The sequence below is a fragment of the Pristiophorus japonicus genome, unplaced genomic scaffold, assembly GCF_044704955.1.
Source record: "Pristiophorus japonicus isolate sPriJap1 unplaced genomic scaffold, sPriJap1.hap1 HAP1_SCAFFOLD_130, whole genome shotgun sequence".
In the NCBI taxonomy this organism is placed as follows: domain Eukaryota; kingdom Metazoa; phylum Chordata; class Chondrichthyes; family Pristiophoridae; genus Pristiophorus; species Pristiophorus japonicus.
The window spans coordinates 126,594-144,989 of record NW_027250967.1 but is presented as its reverse complement, the minus strand read 5'-3'; the positions used below and the strand labels follow the sequence as shown (position 1 = coordinate 144,989).

The 18,396-nt window shown below is 44.8% G+C and overlaps 2 non-coding genes across 2 annotated transcripts; both read right to left on the bottom strand.

Annotated features, from left to right (window-relative positions):
* Window positions 1–725: 725 nt before the first annotated feature.
* Window positions 726–798, bottom strand: trnai-uau (transfer RNA isoleucine (anticodon UAU)). The gene has a single exon. It is a non-coding gene; the product is annotated as a tRNA-Ile (tRNA).
* Window positions 799–7,154: 6,356 nt separating this feature from the next.
* Window positions 7,155–7,226, bottom strand: trnaw-cca (transfer RNA tryptophan (anticodon CCA)). The gene has a single exon. It is a non-coding gene; the product is annotated as a tRNA-Trp (tRNA).
* Between the last annotated feature and the right edge of the window lie 11,170 nt (window positions 7,227–18,396).

The following is an 18,396-nucleotide window of genomic DNA, read 5'->3' as shown; positions in this document are numbered from 1 at the left end:
TTTTGCACAATGAAAGAAATGCTGACTGAGAGACAGTCGATACTTCAATCATTTCTTCTGTGCTTTGCATGTTAACTGTTAAACCAGATCCCATTTTACACAATTTTTGTCGGGGATTGTTTCAAAATCTTCATTGCTGATGACACCAGGAATCTGGGGCAACTTTTGTCAAATTTAACAGCACCGGTTAATCCGACCATACACAGAAAATAGAATCAGTAGTGAAGATAAAATCCCACGGTGCTCATTTTCAGATTTAACATCGTAGGATTTCAAATAAAGTGAAAGAATTTTACAGTGAAAAGATTTGGAAGTGTTATTGGAATTTTTGTCTTTAATGCCGCCTTTGTGGCGTCTGACTCCCGTTCATGCCTCTGCTGAATAAGAAAGGAGGGTTTGACGTTGACCAGATTGCACTGCCCCTGATATTTGTGAGCTCATCCTTTATATCCAGTGGTTTCTCACCCTTTGATGGGCTGCAGTGTGGCGGATATCACGTTGGCCTCACACACGAAAGGTCCCCGGTGGATCCGTTTTCTCTCACTGAAAGTTATCTATTTATTGAAGTGGAATAAAGAGCAATTAAGGAATAAAGGAGCCCTTTTGCCGGGAGAAAAAATAGCAAATAAAAACAGCAATTGCTGGAAATCTCAGCAGGTCAGGCAGCATTTGCCAGGAGACTAAACTCACCTCGGATTGTTCCACGAAAGCAGCTTTAAACATAATGTTTCCGCCCGGGATTGAACCAGGGACCTCTCACGTATAAGGCGAACGTGATAACCGCTACACTACGGAAACATCTGGCACAGCTGACACAACAGAGAGGAGCTGACCAGTGAGCTCCCTCTGTGCTGATCAGGAATGTGTTGGCTCACCTGAAACAACTTCTGTCCCACACTGAACGTTCTCAATCCTTCTCCTCCGCTGCCCTTTACAGAAATGTCACGGATCACCCAGCCACCGTGTTCACTTCCACATCCTCACAGTGGGGCCACAGAGGCTCCTACCGTCTCCCCGTGATCAGTGAACTCAAAATTAAACCCGGAACACGTGTCCAGCAACGGGCAGGAGAAACAAGACAATCTGTAAGTTCGGTCCGTAACAGAAAGTAATGGGGTTATTCATGGTGATTACATCAATTACTAATCGTCTCACAGACCTCAATTATTTTTATTTGACAAATTGATCGAGTATCGTTACCAGGTTAGTGCGCCGGATCTTAACCCCTCGACCACCAGGGAACAGTTACGATACATGTAGATATATTTATATATGAACCTGAATATCAACGGCGAGCTGCCTAGGCCTCATGGTGCAACGGTGGTGCATCTAACTTTGAGCGAGAGAAATTATTTTCTACAATGAAACCCATTTCATCTTTTGTTCCCTTTTAAACACTAGAAACTGAGACGAGGAATAAACAGAGAAATAAAAGCACAGGGATATAGACAAGAGGAAGAGAGAAGGGGAAATACTGTCCCCACCCAGAACTAATGCAGAAACCCCTCTGCTGCGCTCGGGGTGGCCACCCACAGCCTGGATACACTAACGTCCCAACAGCTCATTGACTGTCGGAATGGGACCGTGCGGCGCTTCAGAAGACAGGTCAAAAATGCAAAGTCACTGATTCGGTCTCATGTGCTCCGGCTACAAAGAATAGATCCACACAATAACATGCTTTTATAATGGTTACACTTTATCGCCATTCTTGTCAAGCAGTTGTTTCGTTGGACCAGGTGTATGATTCTCACTTTAGGGTTGTTAATGGCAATTTGCGAGAGATTCCACGTTTAAATACCGAATGAGCCCTTTCAATTTGCATAGAACTTATGCAAACAAGTGTTATGTATGTAAACCTGTAAATACCATGTTTAACCACCAGAGGGCTCATCCCCTGAAGTCCCAAGGGATCCCACAATCCCTTGGGAGCACTTGTATTTAAGGAGGCCTCACAGGCTGGAGAAGCACTCTGGAGACTAAGGTCACAAATTACGTTGAGCTCACAGTATCTGGTCAGACTCTTTATTCATGCACTACAACTGGCGATGAGATACAGATGACGAACCCCACCGCAACGATGTAGAGACCAATGGGCATCCTGGAGAAATTTTCGAAGGGAGATGATTGGGACACATTAGTGGAGCGACTCGACCAATATTTCGTGGCCAGCGAGCTGGAAGGAGAAGCGAATGCTGCCGAAGGAAGGGCGATTCACCTCACTGTTTGCGGGTCACCATCTTATGGCCTCATACAAAAGCTGCTTGCTCCAGCGAAATGCACAGAGAAATCGTATGTTGATTTGCGCACACTGGTCCGGGAGCATCTTAACCTGAAGGAAAGCGTTCTGATGGCGAGGTTCCGGTTCTGCATGTGCAAAAGGTCTGAAGGCCAGGAAGTGGCGAGCTATGTCGTCGAGCAAAGACACCTTGCAGGCATTTGGAATTTGTAGGACATTTGGAGCACATGCTCAGGGACTTCTTTGTACTTGGCATTGGCCATGAAGTAATACTTCGTAAATTAATTTTGACAGTCGAGACCCAACCTTGAGTAAAGCCATAGCGATAGCCCAAGCGTTCATCGCCATCAGTGACAATACCAATCAAATCTCACAGCACACGAGTGCTGTACAAGCACTGTGAACAAAGTAATGTGTTTTCAAATCGTTACGTACAGGGCAGGCCTCACATGCCTGCAGCTGTACGTCTGCAGATGTCTCAGAGTCCACCATCAAGGGTGATGAATGCTCCGCCATTAACACCTTGTTGGCGCTGCGGGGGTGATCATCGTTTCCATTCATGCTGCTTCAAAGGATACGTTTGCAAGGGCTGTGGAACAATGGGACACCTGCAACGAATGTGCAGGCAAGCTGCAAACCCTGCTAATCCTGCAAACCACTATGTTGCAGAGGAGGGCAGATCCACGGCAGATCACAACGACCCAGAGCATCAGACCGAGGAGGTAGAGGTATATGGGGTGCATACATTTACCACAAAGTGCCCCCGATAATGTTGAAGGTTGAATTAAATGGACTCCCGGTGTCAATGGAGCGAGACATGGACGCGAGCCAGTCCATTATGAGCAGAAAGACTTTCGATAAATTGTGGTGCAGCAAGGCCTCAAGGCCAGTCCTGACTCCCATTCGCACTAAACTGAGAACTTACACAAATGAACTGATTCCCGTAATCGGCAGTGCTACTGTAAAGGTCTCCTACGATGGAGCGATACACAAGTTACCACTCTGGGTGGTAGCGGGCGATGGCCCCACGCTGCTCGGCAGGAGCTGGCTGGGGAATATCCGCTGGAACTGGAACGACATCCGGGTGCTCTCGCCCGTCGGCAACATTTCGTCTGCCCAGGTCTTAAACAAATTCCCCTCGTTGTTCGAACCAGGCATCGTGAAGTTCCAAGGAGCAAAAGTGCAGATCCACCTAATTCCCCGGGCGCGACCTATCCATGACAAAGCGAGAGCAGTACCGTACATGATGAGAGAGAGGGTGGAGATCGAGCTGGACAGGCTGCAACGAGAGGGCATCATTTTGCCGATCGAATTCAACGAGCGGACCAGTCCGATTGTTCCAGTCCTCAAGGGAGAGGGCACCGTCAGATTCTGTGGTGATTACAAAGTAACTATCAAATGTTTCTCCCTTCAAGATCAATACCCACTACCAAAGGCAGACAACCTTTTTGCGACGCTGGCGGAGGAAAGACGTTCACGAAGCTGGACTTGTCCTCAGCCTATATGACGCAGGAGCTGGAGGAATCATCGAAGGGCCTCACCTGCATGAACACGCACAAAGGTCTCTTCATTCACAACAGATGCCCATTTGGGATTCGATCAGCCGCGGCAATATTCCAGAGAAACATGGAAAGCTTACTGACTTTGGTCCCACGCACCGTGGTCTTCCAGGACAATATCTTGGTTACAGGTCGGGACACAGATGAGCATCTGCAGACCCTGGAGGAGGTTCTTAGTCGGCTTAATCGCGTGGGGCAAAGGTTAAAATGCTCGAAGTGCATTGTCCTGGCGCCCGAAGTGGAGTTCCTGGGGAGAAGAATTGCGGCGGATGGCATCAGGCCCACCGATTCGTAGATGGAGGCAGTCGACAACGCACCAAGGCCACAGAACGTGATGGAGCTGCGGTCGTTTCCAGGAATCCTGAACTACATTCGTATCTTCTTACCGGGTCTCAGAACACTGTTCGAACCACTGCACGCTTTACTGCATAAAGAAAACGAATGGGTATGGGGTAAAAGCCAAGAAAATGCCGTTGTAAAAGCTAGAAAACTGTTATACTCAACCAAATTGCTTGTGCTGTATGATGCATGTAAGCGTTTGGTGCTAGCATGTGATGCGTCGTCATACGATGTTGAGTGTGTATTGCATCAAGCTCATGAATCTGGGAAATTGCAACTGGTTACTTATACATCCAGGAGTCTGTCTAAGGCTGAGAGGACCTACAGCATGATCAAAAAAGAAGTGTTATGATGTGTTTATGGAGTAAAAAAAATGCACCAATATCTGTTTGTGCTCAAATTTGAATTGGAAACTGACCATAAGCCACTTTTATCCCTCTTTTCTGAAAGTAAGGGGATAAATACAGATGCATCGGCCCGCATCCAGCGATGGGCGCCCACATTGTCCGCATACAACTACGCCATCCGCCACAGAACAGGCACAGAAAACTGTGCCGATGCTCTCAGTAGGCTGCCATTGCCCACCACAGATGGCACAGCCCCCAGATTTAGTTATGGTAATAGAAGCATTCGAGAGTGAGTAATCACCTGTTACCGCCCGACAGATTAGAACCGAGATGAGCCCAGATCCCTCATTGTCGTTAGTAAAAAACTGTGTGCTCCACGGGAGTTGGTCTAGTGTTCCGTTAGAGATGCAGGAAGAAATAAAGCCGTACCAGCGGCGCAGAGATAAAATGTCCATACAGGCAGACTGTATCAAGTAGTGGTGCCAAAAAAGGGCAGGGACACTTTCATTAGTGATCTCCACAGTACCCACCCAGGCATTGTAATGACGAAAGCGATAGCCAGATCCCACGTGTGGTGGCCCGGTATCGATGCGGACTGAGAGTCCTGCGTTCACAGATGTAATACATGCTCGCAGTTAAGCAATGTACCCAGGGAGGCGCTGCTAAGTTTTTGGTCTTCGCCCTCCAAACCGTGGTCTAGGGCACACGTCGACTATGCAGGCCCGTTCTTGGGTAAAATGTTCCTTGTGGTTGTAGATGCGTACTCCAAGTGGATTGAATGTGAGATGATGTCCGCTGCCACCATTGAAAGCTTGCGGATCATGTTTGCCATGCACGGCCTGCCTAACGTTCTTGTCAGTGACAATGGGCTGTGCTTCACCAGTGCTGAGTTCAAAGAGTTCATGACACGCAATGGGATCAAACATTTCACATCTGCCCCGTTTAAACCAACATCCAATGGTCAGACAGAGAGAACAGTGCAGCAATCAAGCAGAGCTTGAAGAGGGTAACTGAGGGCTCACTGCAGTGTCACCTATCCCGAGTCCTGCTCAGTTACCGCATGAGACCCCACTCGCTCACCGGGGTTCCCTCCGCGGAACTGCTCATGAAAAGGGCACTTAAGACAAGGCTCTCGTTAGACCACCCTGATCTACACAAACAGGTAGAGAGCAGGCGGCTTCAAGAGAATACATATCATGATCAAGCAAATGTGTCACGCGAAATTGAGATTAATTATCCTGTATTTATGTTGAACTATGGACAAGGTCCCAAGTTGCTTCCCAGCACTGTCGTGGCCAAAGAGGGGAGTAGGGTGTTCCTGGTCAAACTTTCATATGGACTCACCTGCAGGAAACAATGGGACCAATCCAAACTCAGATTCACGGATTATCCAGAACAACCCACAATAGACTCTACCTTTTTCGCTCCTCCAACACACACACAAGTGGCAATCAACCCAGCGGTTGACCACGAAGCAGAACCCATCACCCGCAGTAGCCCAGCAGGACTCACCACGCCCAGCAGGCCAGTGAGGGCCCAACAAATGACTCACCAAAACCAGCATTTGCACCGAGAAGTTCAACCAGGGAAAGGAAGGCCACAGATTGACTCAAATTGTAAATAGTTACACTGCTGACTTTGGGGAGGCTGGGGGTAGCGGTGCCGGGGGAGTGTTGTTACATATGTAAACCTGTAAATACCTTGTTTAACCATCAGAGGGCTCATCCACTGGAGTCCCAAGGGATCCCACAATCCATCAGGAGGCCTCACAGGTTGGAGAGGCACACTGGAGACTTGTAATAAAGGACGACGGTCACACCTTACTTTCAGTTTGCAGTTTCTGGTCAGATTCCTTATTCAAGACATAACACTCTGTATTTAGGAGACTGGTTTAAAATGTTTATTGCTCATGTGACAAGGAATCTGGGGCTACTTTTGTTCAATTTATTTCACAGCAAAAATAGTCTCAAAAATCACGTTCCGCCCGGGATCCATTCGCGTGTGAAGCGAACGTGATAACAATGACGCCACGGAAACACTGCGGTTCAAATGATGTTAGGAACATAACCAGATGTTTAAACTTGCTGTTGAGGAACTGCGAGGATCTTCTTGAATAGTGGACCAGGCTTGAGGGGCCGAATGGCCTACTGCGGCCCCTAATCCTTCCATGCTTATGATCTTATGACCTTTCACAGGAGGACAAACTCGCCCCTGAGCATGCATGAGGAGAAAGCTACAGAAAACATTCCCACCCAGTGAGCTTTCACTGCGGAAACATCTCCACTTTCAGCACCAGGTCAGACGGAAATGTGAAGTGAGCAGGTGAACTGCTGAATCCCAGTTTTTAGGAGTGAGTTGTGGTGTCAAACAATGAGTTTCACTTAATTATAAAAAGTAAGAAATGTCAGATTCAAATCCACAACTCCAGAGGAAACTGCAAACGGAACACAGCACCTGAGACCGCTCGGACATCCTGACTATTCAATGCTGAGTGTGGCCACCTGCAGGTTGATTTTGAACTGTTGTGTCCTGTCACATGAAATAAATGAGGGCACCAGGCGTATCTCTGCCTGACACCGGGGAAACAGTGAGGCAGACCTTGGAGCAAGGGTCTGGTTATTGCCAAACAGCAAAAAAATATTAATTCTGGAAGAGCAATTTCCAAAAATATAGTGACCCCGACATGATTTGAACACGCAACCTTTTGATCTGGAGTCAGACGCGCTACCATTGCGCCACGAGGTCTACACAGAAAGTGTGGGATGTTCGTCGATATGAAGGTTTGACAATATAAGTGGCTTTAAAATCCCTGCCCATTCCCACCAGGTGTCAGAAGCAACACTCACCTGCCAGTCACCGCATGTTTTTTTCTGAAACATTTGTGTTGCTTTCACGGGAAAGCATCATTAATTAACCCCTCACCTTCTTTTGCACAATGTAAGAAATGCTAACTGAGGGACAGTCGATACTTCAATCATTTGTCCTGTTCTTTGGGGAGCGGGCAGGGAAGTGGACCTGAGTCCATGATCGGATCGGCCATGATCGTATTAAATGTCGGAGCAGGCTCGAGGGGCGTATGGCCGACTCCTGCTCCTATTTCTTATGTTCTTATGTTCTTCTGCATGTTAACCCATTTTACACACTGTATTTTAGGAGTCTGGTTCAAAACCTTCATTACCGATAACACCAGGAATCTGGGGCAACTTTTGTCAAATTTAACAGCACCGGTTAATCCGACCGTGCACAGAAAATAGAATCAGCAGTGAGGATAAAATCCCACGGTGCTCATTTTCAGATTCAATTCAGGAGGATTTCAAATAAAGTGAAAGAATTTTACAGTGAAAATATTTGGAAGTGTTACTTGTATTTATGTCTTTAATTAAACTTTATGGCATCTGACTCCCGTTGATGCCACTGCTGAATAAGAAAGGAGGGTTTGACGTTGACCAGACTGCACTGCCCCTGATATTTGTGAGTTCATCCTTTATATTCAGTCGTTTCTCGCCCTTTGATGGGCTGCAGTGTAGCGGATATCACGTTGGCCTCACACACGAAAGGTCCCCGGTGGATCCGTTTTCTCTCACTGAAAGTTATCTATTTATTGAAGTCAAATAAAGAGCAATGAAGGAATAATGGAGCCCTTTTGCCAGGAGAATAAATAACAAATAAAAACAGCAAATGCTGGAAATCTCAGCAGATCAGGCAGCATTTGCCAGGAGAATAAACTCGCCTCTGATTGTTCTTCTATAGCAAGTTTAAACATACAGTTCGTGGCCAGGATTGAACCAGGGCCCTGTCTCATGTAAAGAAAACATGATAACAGCTGTACTGCAGAAACCTCTGGCACAGCAACCCCAACAAAGGGGAGCTGACCAGTGAGCTCCCTCTGTGCTGATCAGGAATGTGTTGGCTCACCTGAAACAACTTCTGTCCCACACTGAAAGTTCTCAATCCTTCTCCTCCGCTGCCCTTTACAGAAATGTCATGGATCACCCAGCCACCGTGTTCACTTCCACATCCTCACAGTGGGGCCACAGAGGCACCAACCGTCTCCCCGCGATCAGCGAACTCACACAGTTTGTAAAATTAAACCCGGAACACGTGCCCGGCAAAGGGCAGGAGATGCCAGATAGTCTGTAAGCTCGGTCTATCACAGAAAGTATAGGTATTCATGGTGATTACAGCAATTATTAATTCTTTGAGGATGTAATGAACAGGGTGGATAAAGGGGAACCCGTGGATGTGTTGTATTTTGACTTCGAGAAGGCATTTTGACAATGCCACATAAAAGGTTACTGCACAAGATAAAAGTTCACGGGGTTGGCGGTAATATATTAGCATGGATGGAGGATTGGCTAACTAACAGAATGCAGAGAGTCGGGACAAATGGTTTATTCTCGGTTTGAAAATCAGTAATTAGTTGGATGCCGCAGGGATCGATGCTGGGGCCCCAACTATTTACAATCTATATTAATGACTTGGGAAAAGGGATCGAGTGTAACATTGCCAAGTATGCTGATGATACAAAGATGGGAGGAAAAGCAATGTGTGAAGAGGATACAAAAAATCTTCAAAAGGACATAAACAGGCTAAGTGAGTGAGCAAAATTTTGGCAGATGGAGTACAATGTTGGAAAGTGTGAGGTGATGAACATTGGCAGAAAAAATCGAAGAGCAAGTTATTATTTAAGTGGAGAAAGATTGCAATGTGCTGCAGTACAGCGGGACCTGAGGTAATTTTGCATGAAACACAAAAGGTTACTATGCAGGTGATAAGAACATAACATAAGAAATAGGAGCAGGAGTAGGCTATACGGCCCCTCGAGCCTGCTCCTCCATTTAATACGATCATGGCTGATCCGAACATGGGCTCAGGTCCACTTCTCTGCCGGCTCCCCATAACCGCTTATTCCCTTATCAGTTATGAAACTGTCTATCTCTGTCTTAAATTAAATTTATGATCAGGAAAGCCAATGGAATCTTGGCCTTTATTGCAATGGGGATGGAGTATAAAAGCTGGGAAGTCTTGCTGCAGTTATACAGGGTATTGGTGAGGCCACACCTGGAATACTGCGTGCAGTTTTGGTTTCCATATTTACGAAAGGATATACTTGCTTTGGAGGCAGTTCAGAGAAGGTTCACTAGGTTGATTCCGGAGATGAGGGGGTTGACTTATGAGGAGAGGTTGAGTAGGTTGTGCCTCTACTCATTGGAATTCAGAAGAATGAGAGGTGACCTTATCGAAACGTATAAGATTATGAGGGTGCTTGACAAGATAGATGCAGAGAGGATGTTTCCACTGATCGGGAGACTAGAACAAGGAGGCATAATCTTTGAATAAGGGGCCGCCCATTGAAAACTGAGATGAGGAGACATTTCTTCTCCCACAGGGTTGTAAATCTGTGGAATTCGCTGCCCCAGAGAGCTGTGGAAGCTGGGTCGTTGAATAAATTTAAGACAGATACAGACAATTTCTTAAACGATAAGGGAATAAGGGGTTATGTGGAGCGGGCAGGTAAGTGGACCCAGTCCATGATCGGAGCAGCCATGATCGTATTAAATGGCGGAGCAGGCTCGAGGGGCCGTATGGCCAACTCCTGCTCCTATTTCTTATGTTCTTATGTTCTTATGTCCCTTTGTTCCTCTACACTTCTCAGTGTCCGACCATTTGTTGTGTATTCCCTTTCCTAGTTAGCCCTCCCAAAATGCATGACCTCACACTTCTCCAGATTAAACTCCATTTGCCACTGTTCTGCTCACCTGACCAGTTGATTGATTTCCTCCTGCATTCCGCAGCTTTCTTCTTCATTATCAACCACACCGCAGATTTTAGTATCAACTGCAAACTTCTTAATCATAACCCCTATATTCAAGTGTAGATCATTGATGTAAATCACAAAAAGCAAGGGCCCTCGCACTGAGCCCTGGCGAACCCCACTGGAAACATCTTTCCAGTCTCAAAAACACCAATCAACCATTACCCTTTGCTTCCTGCCTCCGAGCCAGTTTTGGATCCAACTTGTCACTTTGCCCTGGATTCCATGGGCTTTTACTTTTGTGACCAGTCTGCCATGTGGGACCTTATCAAAAGCTTTACTACAATCCATACACACTACATCATATGCTTTGCCTTCATCGACCCTCCTGGTTACCTCCCCAAAAAATTCAATCAAGTTAGTCAGACACGACCTTCCCTTAACAAATCCGTACTGACTGTCGTTGATTAATTCGTGTCTTTCTTAGTGAAGATTTATCCTGTCTTTTAGGTTTTTTCCAATAATTTACCCACCACCGAGGTTAGGCAAACTGGCCTGTAATTACTCGGTCTCTCCCTTTCTTCCTTCTTAAACAAAGGTACAACGTTAGCAGCCCTCCAGTCCTCTGGCACCACACCTGAAGCCAGAGAGGATTGGAAAATGATGGTCAAAGCCTCTGCTATTTCCTCTTTTGCTTCACTTAACAGCCTGGGATGCATTTCATCCGGGCCTGGGGATATCCACTTTCACAGCTGCTAAACCTCTTAATACCTCATCTCTCACTATGTTTATTTCATCTAATATTTCACACTTATTCTCCTTGATAGTAGTGTCTGCATCGCCCCTCTCTTTTGTGAAAACAGACGCAAAGTATTCATTCAGAACTATCTCCACATCTTCCGCCTCCACACACCGATTACCCTCATGGTATCAAATAGACCCACCCTTTCTTTAGTTATCCATTGTTCTTAATATATTTCTAAAACATCGTGCATATGCTGAAGAAATAAAGAGCTGATGTTGAATTGAGTCCTACTCGACTCGATTCTTTAGAGGTGCTCTCGGTCGAAAAGCAACTGAGACAGTGCGGGCACATTTCACCCGGACGAGGTCTGGTCTTTGAAGTGCTACATCAACAGCCCCTCTCTTTTGTGAAAAAGAGGCAAAGTATCGATTAAGAATCATAGCCACGTCTTCTGCCTCCACACACAGATTTCCTTTGTGGTCTCTAATAGGCTCCACTCTTTCTCCAGTTATCCTCTTACACTTAATGTCTTTGTGTTTGTGTTTTTCCTGATTTTACTTGTCAACATTTTTTCATGCTCTCTCTTTGCCTTCCTGATATATTTTTTAATTACACCCCTGCACTTCTTATATTCCTTTAGAGTTTCTGCACTTGGTGGCCTCACAATTGTACAGTTGTAGCAGGATTTCCCTGCTTTTATACTCCATCCCCCTTGTCATAAAGACTAACATTCCATTGGCCTTCCTAATTACTTGCTGTATTGCATACTAAGCTTTTGTGTTTCATGTACAAGGGCCCCCAGGTCCCTCTGCACCGCAGCATTTCCTAATCTCTCCCCATTTAAATAATGATTTGCTTTTTTATTATTGCTACCACAGTGGATAACCTCATATTTCCCACATTATACTCCATCTGACAAATTTCTGCCCACCCACTGAGCCTATCAATATCGCTTTGCAGATTGTTTGTGTCCTCCTCACAACTTGCTTTCCCACCTATCTTTGTATCATCAGCAAACTTGGCGACATTACAAACATGCAGAGCACAGAACAAGTTATTGACGGATTGACTTTCCGTCAGTTAGCATTTCTTTCATTGTGTAAAAGAAGCTTATCGAACCATTAATTATTTTATCCCATGAAAGCAAAATAAAAGCAAAACGAAAATAATTGGCACATTTGAAAGGAACATTTTTGTTTTGTGCCGTTTCGGTCAGAGAAATGTTTGTGAAAGGAATTTTTTGCAGAAACGGATTCAGCATTTCAGCTTGTCGCTGAACACTTCTCTCTGGGTACTGCACTAAGCAGCAGTTTCTTTCGTGAAGCGGTTATCATGTTCGCCTCACCCGCGAAAAATCCCTGGTTCGAGCCCAAATGAAAATTTTAATTTTGTAACAAAAACTGATTTTAATTGTTCATTCCCTCCTTCCGTCCTGTAAACTTCTCTGATCCCATGATGAACAATGAACATTTAAAAGTCTCCTAAAATACAGACTGTGTAAAATCAGAAAGGGAATAAAACTTCCTCAATGATTAAAGTTTCACAAATTATTAAAATGAAGTTGTTGAAGTTTCGACTGACCCTCAGTGATCATGTTAGCATTTCTTTCATTCTGCTCAACAATGCTATCGGTTAATACCAGCAGATCTAAGCCGCATTTCAAACCCGGAAACAATTCATTCATTATTCACCCTTCCCAGTTCCAGTGCACAGAGGGTTATTTATACTCCATCCCAGAAACTCAAGTCCAACTTCTGACATTCCTTATTTCTAATTATCAACGCATTTGTTTTGACACCAGTCTGAAGTGCTTTGGGTCATTTATGTAATTTAATTAAATTACTTCACTTAGTGGTAGCAAAATTACTTCCCTAACTGGGAATCGAACCCTGATAACTGAAGTGATTGGAAAGGTTTTGTGAAGCATTTAAATATGCCCTGCAAAAATCTCGCACTGCTAATTTAAAAACACGGTTACACTTTGTTTCAGTGCGAAAGAAGGGGATTGAAAATGACAACAAAAACACCAGGCAGCAAGTGCATTAAGACAAAATCAAACTTTTCACAAAGTTGGTACTACAAAGCAACGGCTGAGCTAAAGTGGGCACTGATAAATAGTTAAGAAACATCTCATTATAAACGATGAGCCCTTAAATATCAGGAACAGTGCAGTCTGGTCAATGTCAAACCCCTCCTTCCTTATTCAACAGAGACATGAATGGTAGACAGACGCCACAAAATTTAATTAAAGAGCGAAATACAAGTCACATTTAATTTCCAAATCCTTTCACTGTGAAATTCTTTCACTTTATTTCAAATCTTACTGCGTTGATTCTGAAAATGAGCACCATGTCATTTTATCTTTAATATTGATTCTATTTTCTGTGTACGGTAGGAATTGCCGCTCCAGTTTTGAGCCCAATTTGACAAAAGTTGCCCCAGATTCCTGGTGTCGTCAGCAAAGAATATTTAGAACCAGACTCCTAAAATAGTGTTTTATTATATTAGTTCACAGGATCTGGGTGTCACTGGCAAGGCCAGAATTTATTGTCCAACCCTAATTGCCCTTGAGAAGGTGGTGGTGAGCCACCATCTTGAACCGCTGCAGTCCGTGTGGAGAAGGTGCTCCCACAGAGCTGTTAGGGAGCGAGTTCTAGACTTTTAACCCAGTGACGATGAAGGAATGACCGATATATTTCCAAGTCAGGATGGTGTGTGACTAAATCTAACAATGGCTGGTGTCACAGGAATCAAACATTTTAAAGCAATGTCCGAAAATGCAGTGTGTAAAATGAGACAAGATAATAATTCACAGAAAAATAGAAACATAGAAAATAGGTGCAGGAGTAGGCGATTCGGCCCTTTGAGCCTGCACCGCCATTCAATGAGTTCATGACTGAACATGCAACTTCACTACCCCATTTCAGCTTTCTCGCTATACCCCTTGATCCCCCTAGTACTATGGACTAAATCTAACTCGTTTTTGAATATATTTAGAGAATTGGCCTCTACAACTTTCTGTGGTAGAGAATTTCACAAGTTCACCACTGTCTGGGTGAAGAAGTTTCTCCTCATCTCGGTCCGAAATGGCTTACCCCTTATCCTTAGACTGTGACCCCTGGTTCTGGACTTCCTCAACATTGGAAACATTCTTCCTGCATCTAACCTGTCGAACCCCGTCAGAATTTCAAATGTTTCTGAGATCCCCTCTCATTCTTCTGAACTCCAGTGAATACAACCCAGTTGATCCAGTCTTTCTTGATATGTCAGTCCCGCCATCCCGGGAATCAGTCTGGTGAACCTTCACTGTACTCCCTCAATAGCAAGAATGTCCTTCCTCAATTTATGAGACTAAAACTGAACACAATACTCCAGGTTCGGCCTCACCAAGGCCCTGTATATCTGTAGTAACACCTCCCTGCCCCTGTACTTAAATCCCCTCGCTATGAAGGCCAACATGCCATTTGCTTTCTTAACCGCCTGCTGTACCTGCATGCCAACCTTCAATGACTAATGTACCATGACACCCAGGTCTCATTGCACCTCCACTTTTCCTAATCTGTCACCATTCAGATAATAGTCTGTCTCTCTGTTTTTACCACCAAAGTGGATAACCTCACATTTATCCACATCAAACTTCATCTGCCATGCATTTGCCCACGCATGACATGCAAAGCAGGGAAAGTAATGTCTAAAATGGGGCTGTATAAAATTAATGTGAATATTTTTCTGCCTGACAGGATTTTGGAAGCAGATTTAATATTAACTTTCCAAAGGGAAATATAGTTGAATAAGAAACATTTGCAGGGTGCTGCGGAATGGGACTAATTGGAAATTTCTTTCACAGAGCCAGCACAGGTAACAACATCAGAAATCGGAGCAGTAGTAGGCCATACGGCTCCTCAAGACTGCTCCACCATTCAATAAGATCATGACTGATCGTCGATCTCAACTCCACTTTCCCGCTCGATCTCCCGATCCCTTGATTCCCCGAGACTCCAAAAATCTATCGAACGCAGCCTTGAATATATTCAGAGACTCAGCATCCACAGGCCTGTGGGGCAGACAATTCCACAGATTCATAACCCTCTGAGTGAAGAAATTCCTCCTCATCTCTGTCTTAAATGGCCGACCCCTTAACCTGAGACTGTGCCCCCTGGTTCTAGATACTCCAACCCGGGGGAAACAACCTCTCAGCATCTACCCTGTCAATCCCCTTCAGAATATTGTGTGTTTCAATGAGATCACCTCTCATTCTTCTAAACTACCGGAGAGTATAGTCCCATTCTACACAATCTCTCAACTTAAGACAGTCCTCTCATCCCAGGAATCAATCTGGTGAATCTCTGTTGTACCGCCTCCCCGGCAAGTATATCCTTCCTCAGATAAGGAGACCAAAACTGTGTGCAGTACTCCAGGTGTGGTCTCACCAGGGCCCTGTACAATTGTAGCAAGACTTCCTTACTCTTGTACTGTGGGCTATATATTCGGTACTATGGGGCAACTGCAAACAGTGCTCCCTGGCAGTCTAGTGGTTAGGGTTTGGTGCTCTCATTGCTGTGGTCAGTGTTTGATTTTCGGTCAGGGAAAGCATTGTTACAGAGCAAGTTGATTAAAAATAATTCAAGTCGGTGAAATACTGAATAATTGTTTCAATCAGCATTAATGCACCCACATGTATTGCACACTGAAGGAAATACAAATATGTTTGCCCAGCGACTGTTGAATTTTAATAACTTTTTATACAACCTTAGAATCAGCAGAAAAACAGGATATTCGTCCATAGTACTTATCTAAGGAAGGATATACTTGCCTTGGAGATGGTGCAACAGAGGTTCAACAGATTGATTCCTGGGATGAGAGGGCTGTCCTATGATAAGAGATTGTGTAGAATATGCCGATACTCTCTGGAGTTTCGAAGAATGGGAGGTGATCACGTTGAAACGGACAATATTCTGAAGGGGATTGACAGGGTAGATGTTGACAAGCCCGGCGAGCTCAGTCGGTAGAGCATGAGACTCTTAATCCCAGGGTCGTGGGTTTGAGCCCCATGTTAGTCGATTACTGTTCCTTAATATTTATGTTGCTTTCACGGAAAAACATCATTAATGAACACATAATCTTCTATTATTTAGAGAGCACCTTTCAATGCTTCACAAAACCATTCCTTTAGTTGTAGCCACCCGGGATCGTTTCCGGGTTGGGAAGTAAATTTGATATCACCGTTTGGAATTGAAGTGGAGTAATTTTATGAAGTTCGATGGATGTCCCAAAGCACTTCAGAGTGGTGACAAAACAAATGAGTTTGTAATTAAAAACTTTGAATGTCAGTAGTTGGATTCGAATCTACACCGCCAGAGGAGACTGCAACCTGAATGTAGCACTTTAGACCGCTCAGACATCCTGACTGCTGGATGGTTCAGTTACAAGTTATTACTCAGGAAAGTTTCAGACCGGGCGCTTGTTCAGTGTTGCTGGAAGGCCCAGTGATCGGGATATCCTCTCCTCCGGGGTTTACTTGAGCCTGTGCTCGGTGCACGAGGAGCTTTGGCCCGGGTCCGAGGCAGTTTGCATCCCATGGATGGACAATAACCCTCTGAGCTCTGGAACTGGGGAAGAGCGAATAATTAATGAGTTGTTTGTGGGTTTCAAATGCAACTTAGATCTGATGGTATAAAGCGATAGTGTTGTTTCGCAGAATGAAAGAAATGCGAACAGAGACAATCGAAATTTCAAAAACTGATATTAATAATGAGTGAAACTTTAACCCTTGATGAAGTTTTATCCCCGATCTGATTTTACACACTCTCTATTTGAGTAGATTAGTTTTAAAATGTTCATTGCTCATGCGACAATGTATCCCGGACAGCTTTTGTTCAATTTTATTGCAGACAAGTTTTTGCTTCACAAATAATGTTTCCGCACAGGCTCGAAACAGAGACCTTTCGCGTGTGCGGCAAACATGATAACCGCTACACAACGGAAACTGCTGCTTAGCTCAGTGCCCAGAGAGAAGTGTTCAGCAAGAAGCTGAAATGCTCAATCCCTCTCTCTGCAAAACGATCCTTTCACAAACATTTCTCTGAACGGAACTGCACCAAACAACAATGTCCTCCTTTCAAAGTCATTAAACACCCCAATTTCCACATCTGCAATTTTAAGGACAAGGACTGAAAGCGCTTTGCGATCAGAAAATTGCAGGAAACCCCTGTGGTTAATGAAAGGGCTTTTGATGGTTGATTTCCGTACACACCTTGTGTTATGTATTTAACCCTTGGCGATCTGTATCACACCACCACCAGAGGGCCTACCTGTTGGAGTCCCAAGGGATTCCAGCATCCATTGGGAGCACGGTATAGAAGCACTCTGGAGTCTTATTAAACGACTAATGTCACACTTACTCATTGTTCACAGTACTCAGTTTCATTCTTTGTTATGAGTGTATCAATTGGCGACGAGACAACGAACAACCACGCGAAAATGCAAGTAACAGTTGATATAACTTAATAACAGCACAGCTGGCAATGGTTGCGGAATATATTCATGCAGCCAAAACGCACAATGACAACCTGGAACGGCACGGTACAGAATCCTCAGGGAAAAACAATTAAAGGCTTTGTCCCTGAATGGGATACGATCCACCAACCTTTCAGTTAATAGCTGAACGCACTGATCCATTGCACCACAGAGACTGATAGATGCACATATTGCAAGACATCCCTGTGATATCTTCGCAGAGCACAGCACACACAGCTTCCTAACATGCAGGCTGCTCTCTCGGAACTCTCCGGAAAGAGCCTGTTCTGTTTAATGATTAACTGTACAGTTGCAGTACACAATACGTCCACATCCACAGTGTGGAGCTACAAGCATTACATGCTTCCAGATATTAAAATCCCAAACAAGGGTGTCAGTCAGTTAAAGCTTCAGATTGATCTGACCGGGATGGAACTTGTTCACCCTCAGTGGTACTTTTCCCAAATAAAGGGTGGGACATTCATTGTGGATGTGTGGAAGCAGTCTGGTCCCGCACACTGCAGACACTTCCATGTCACCACCAACCAGCTCTCCCACAACCGGTGTGATCTACCTTCCAGCCTTCCGGTGCCTTGTCTGTGACGAAGTATTCTGATTGTCCCGAAGCCGGTATCCTTTGTCATCAATCGGGTTTTAAGTTGTTTCGGTAATTTTTACCAGCTGGACAGTCGAGGCACAAATTGTAGAGTGGAACACTTGCGTGGACCCCGGTTTTCGAGTGGTTGATTTTCCTGGTTGGGTCCGTCGGTCGCGGTGGTCCAGTTGATGCCTGTTACCAAGTCAGTTGGTATTGATGTTCCACTGATTGGTTTTTTGAAGTTCTTTTCTCCGATGTCGTGATGTCTCTTCCTGTGTTATCTCGCCGTTTGCTCTCGATC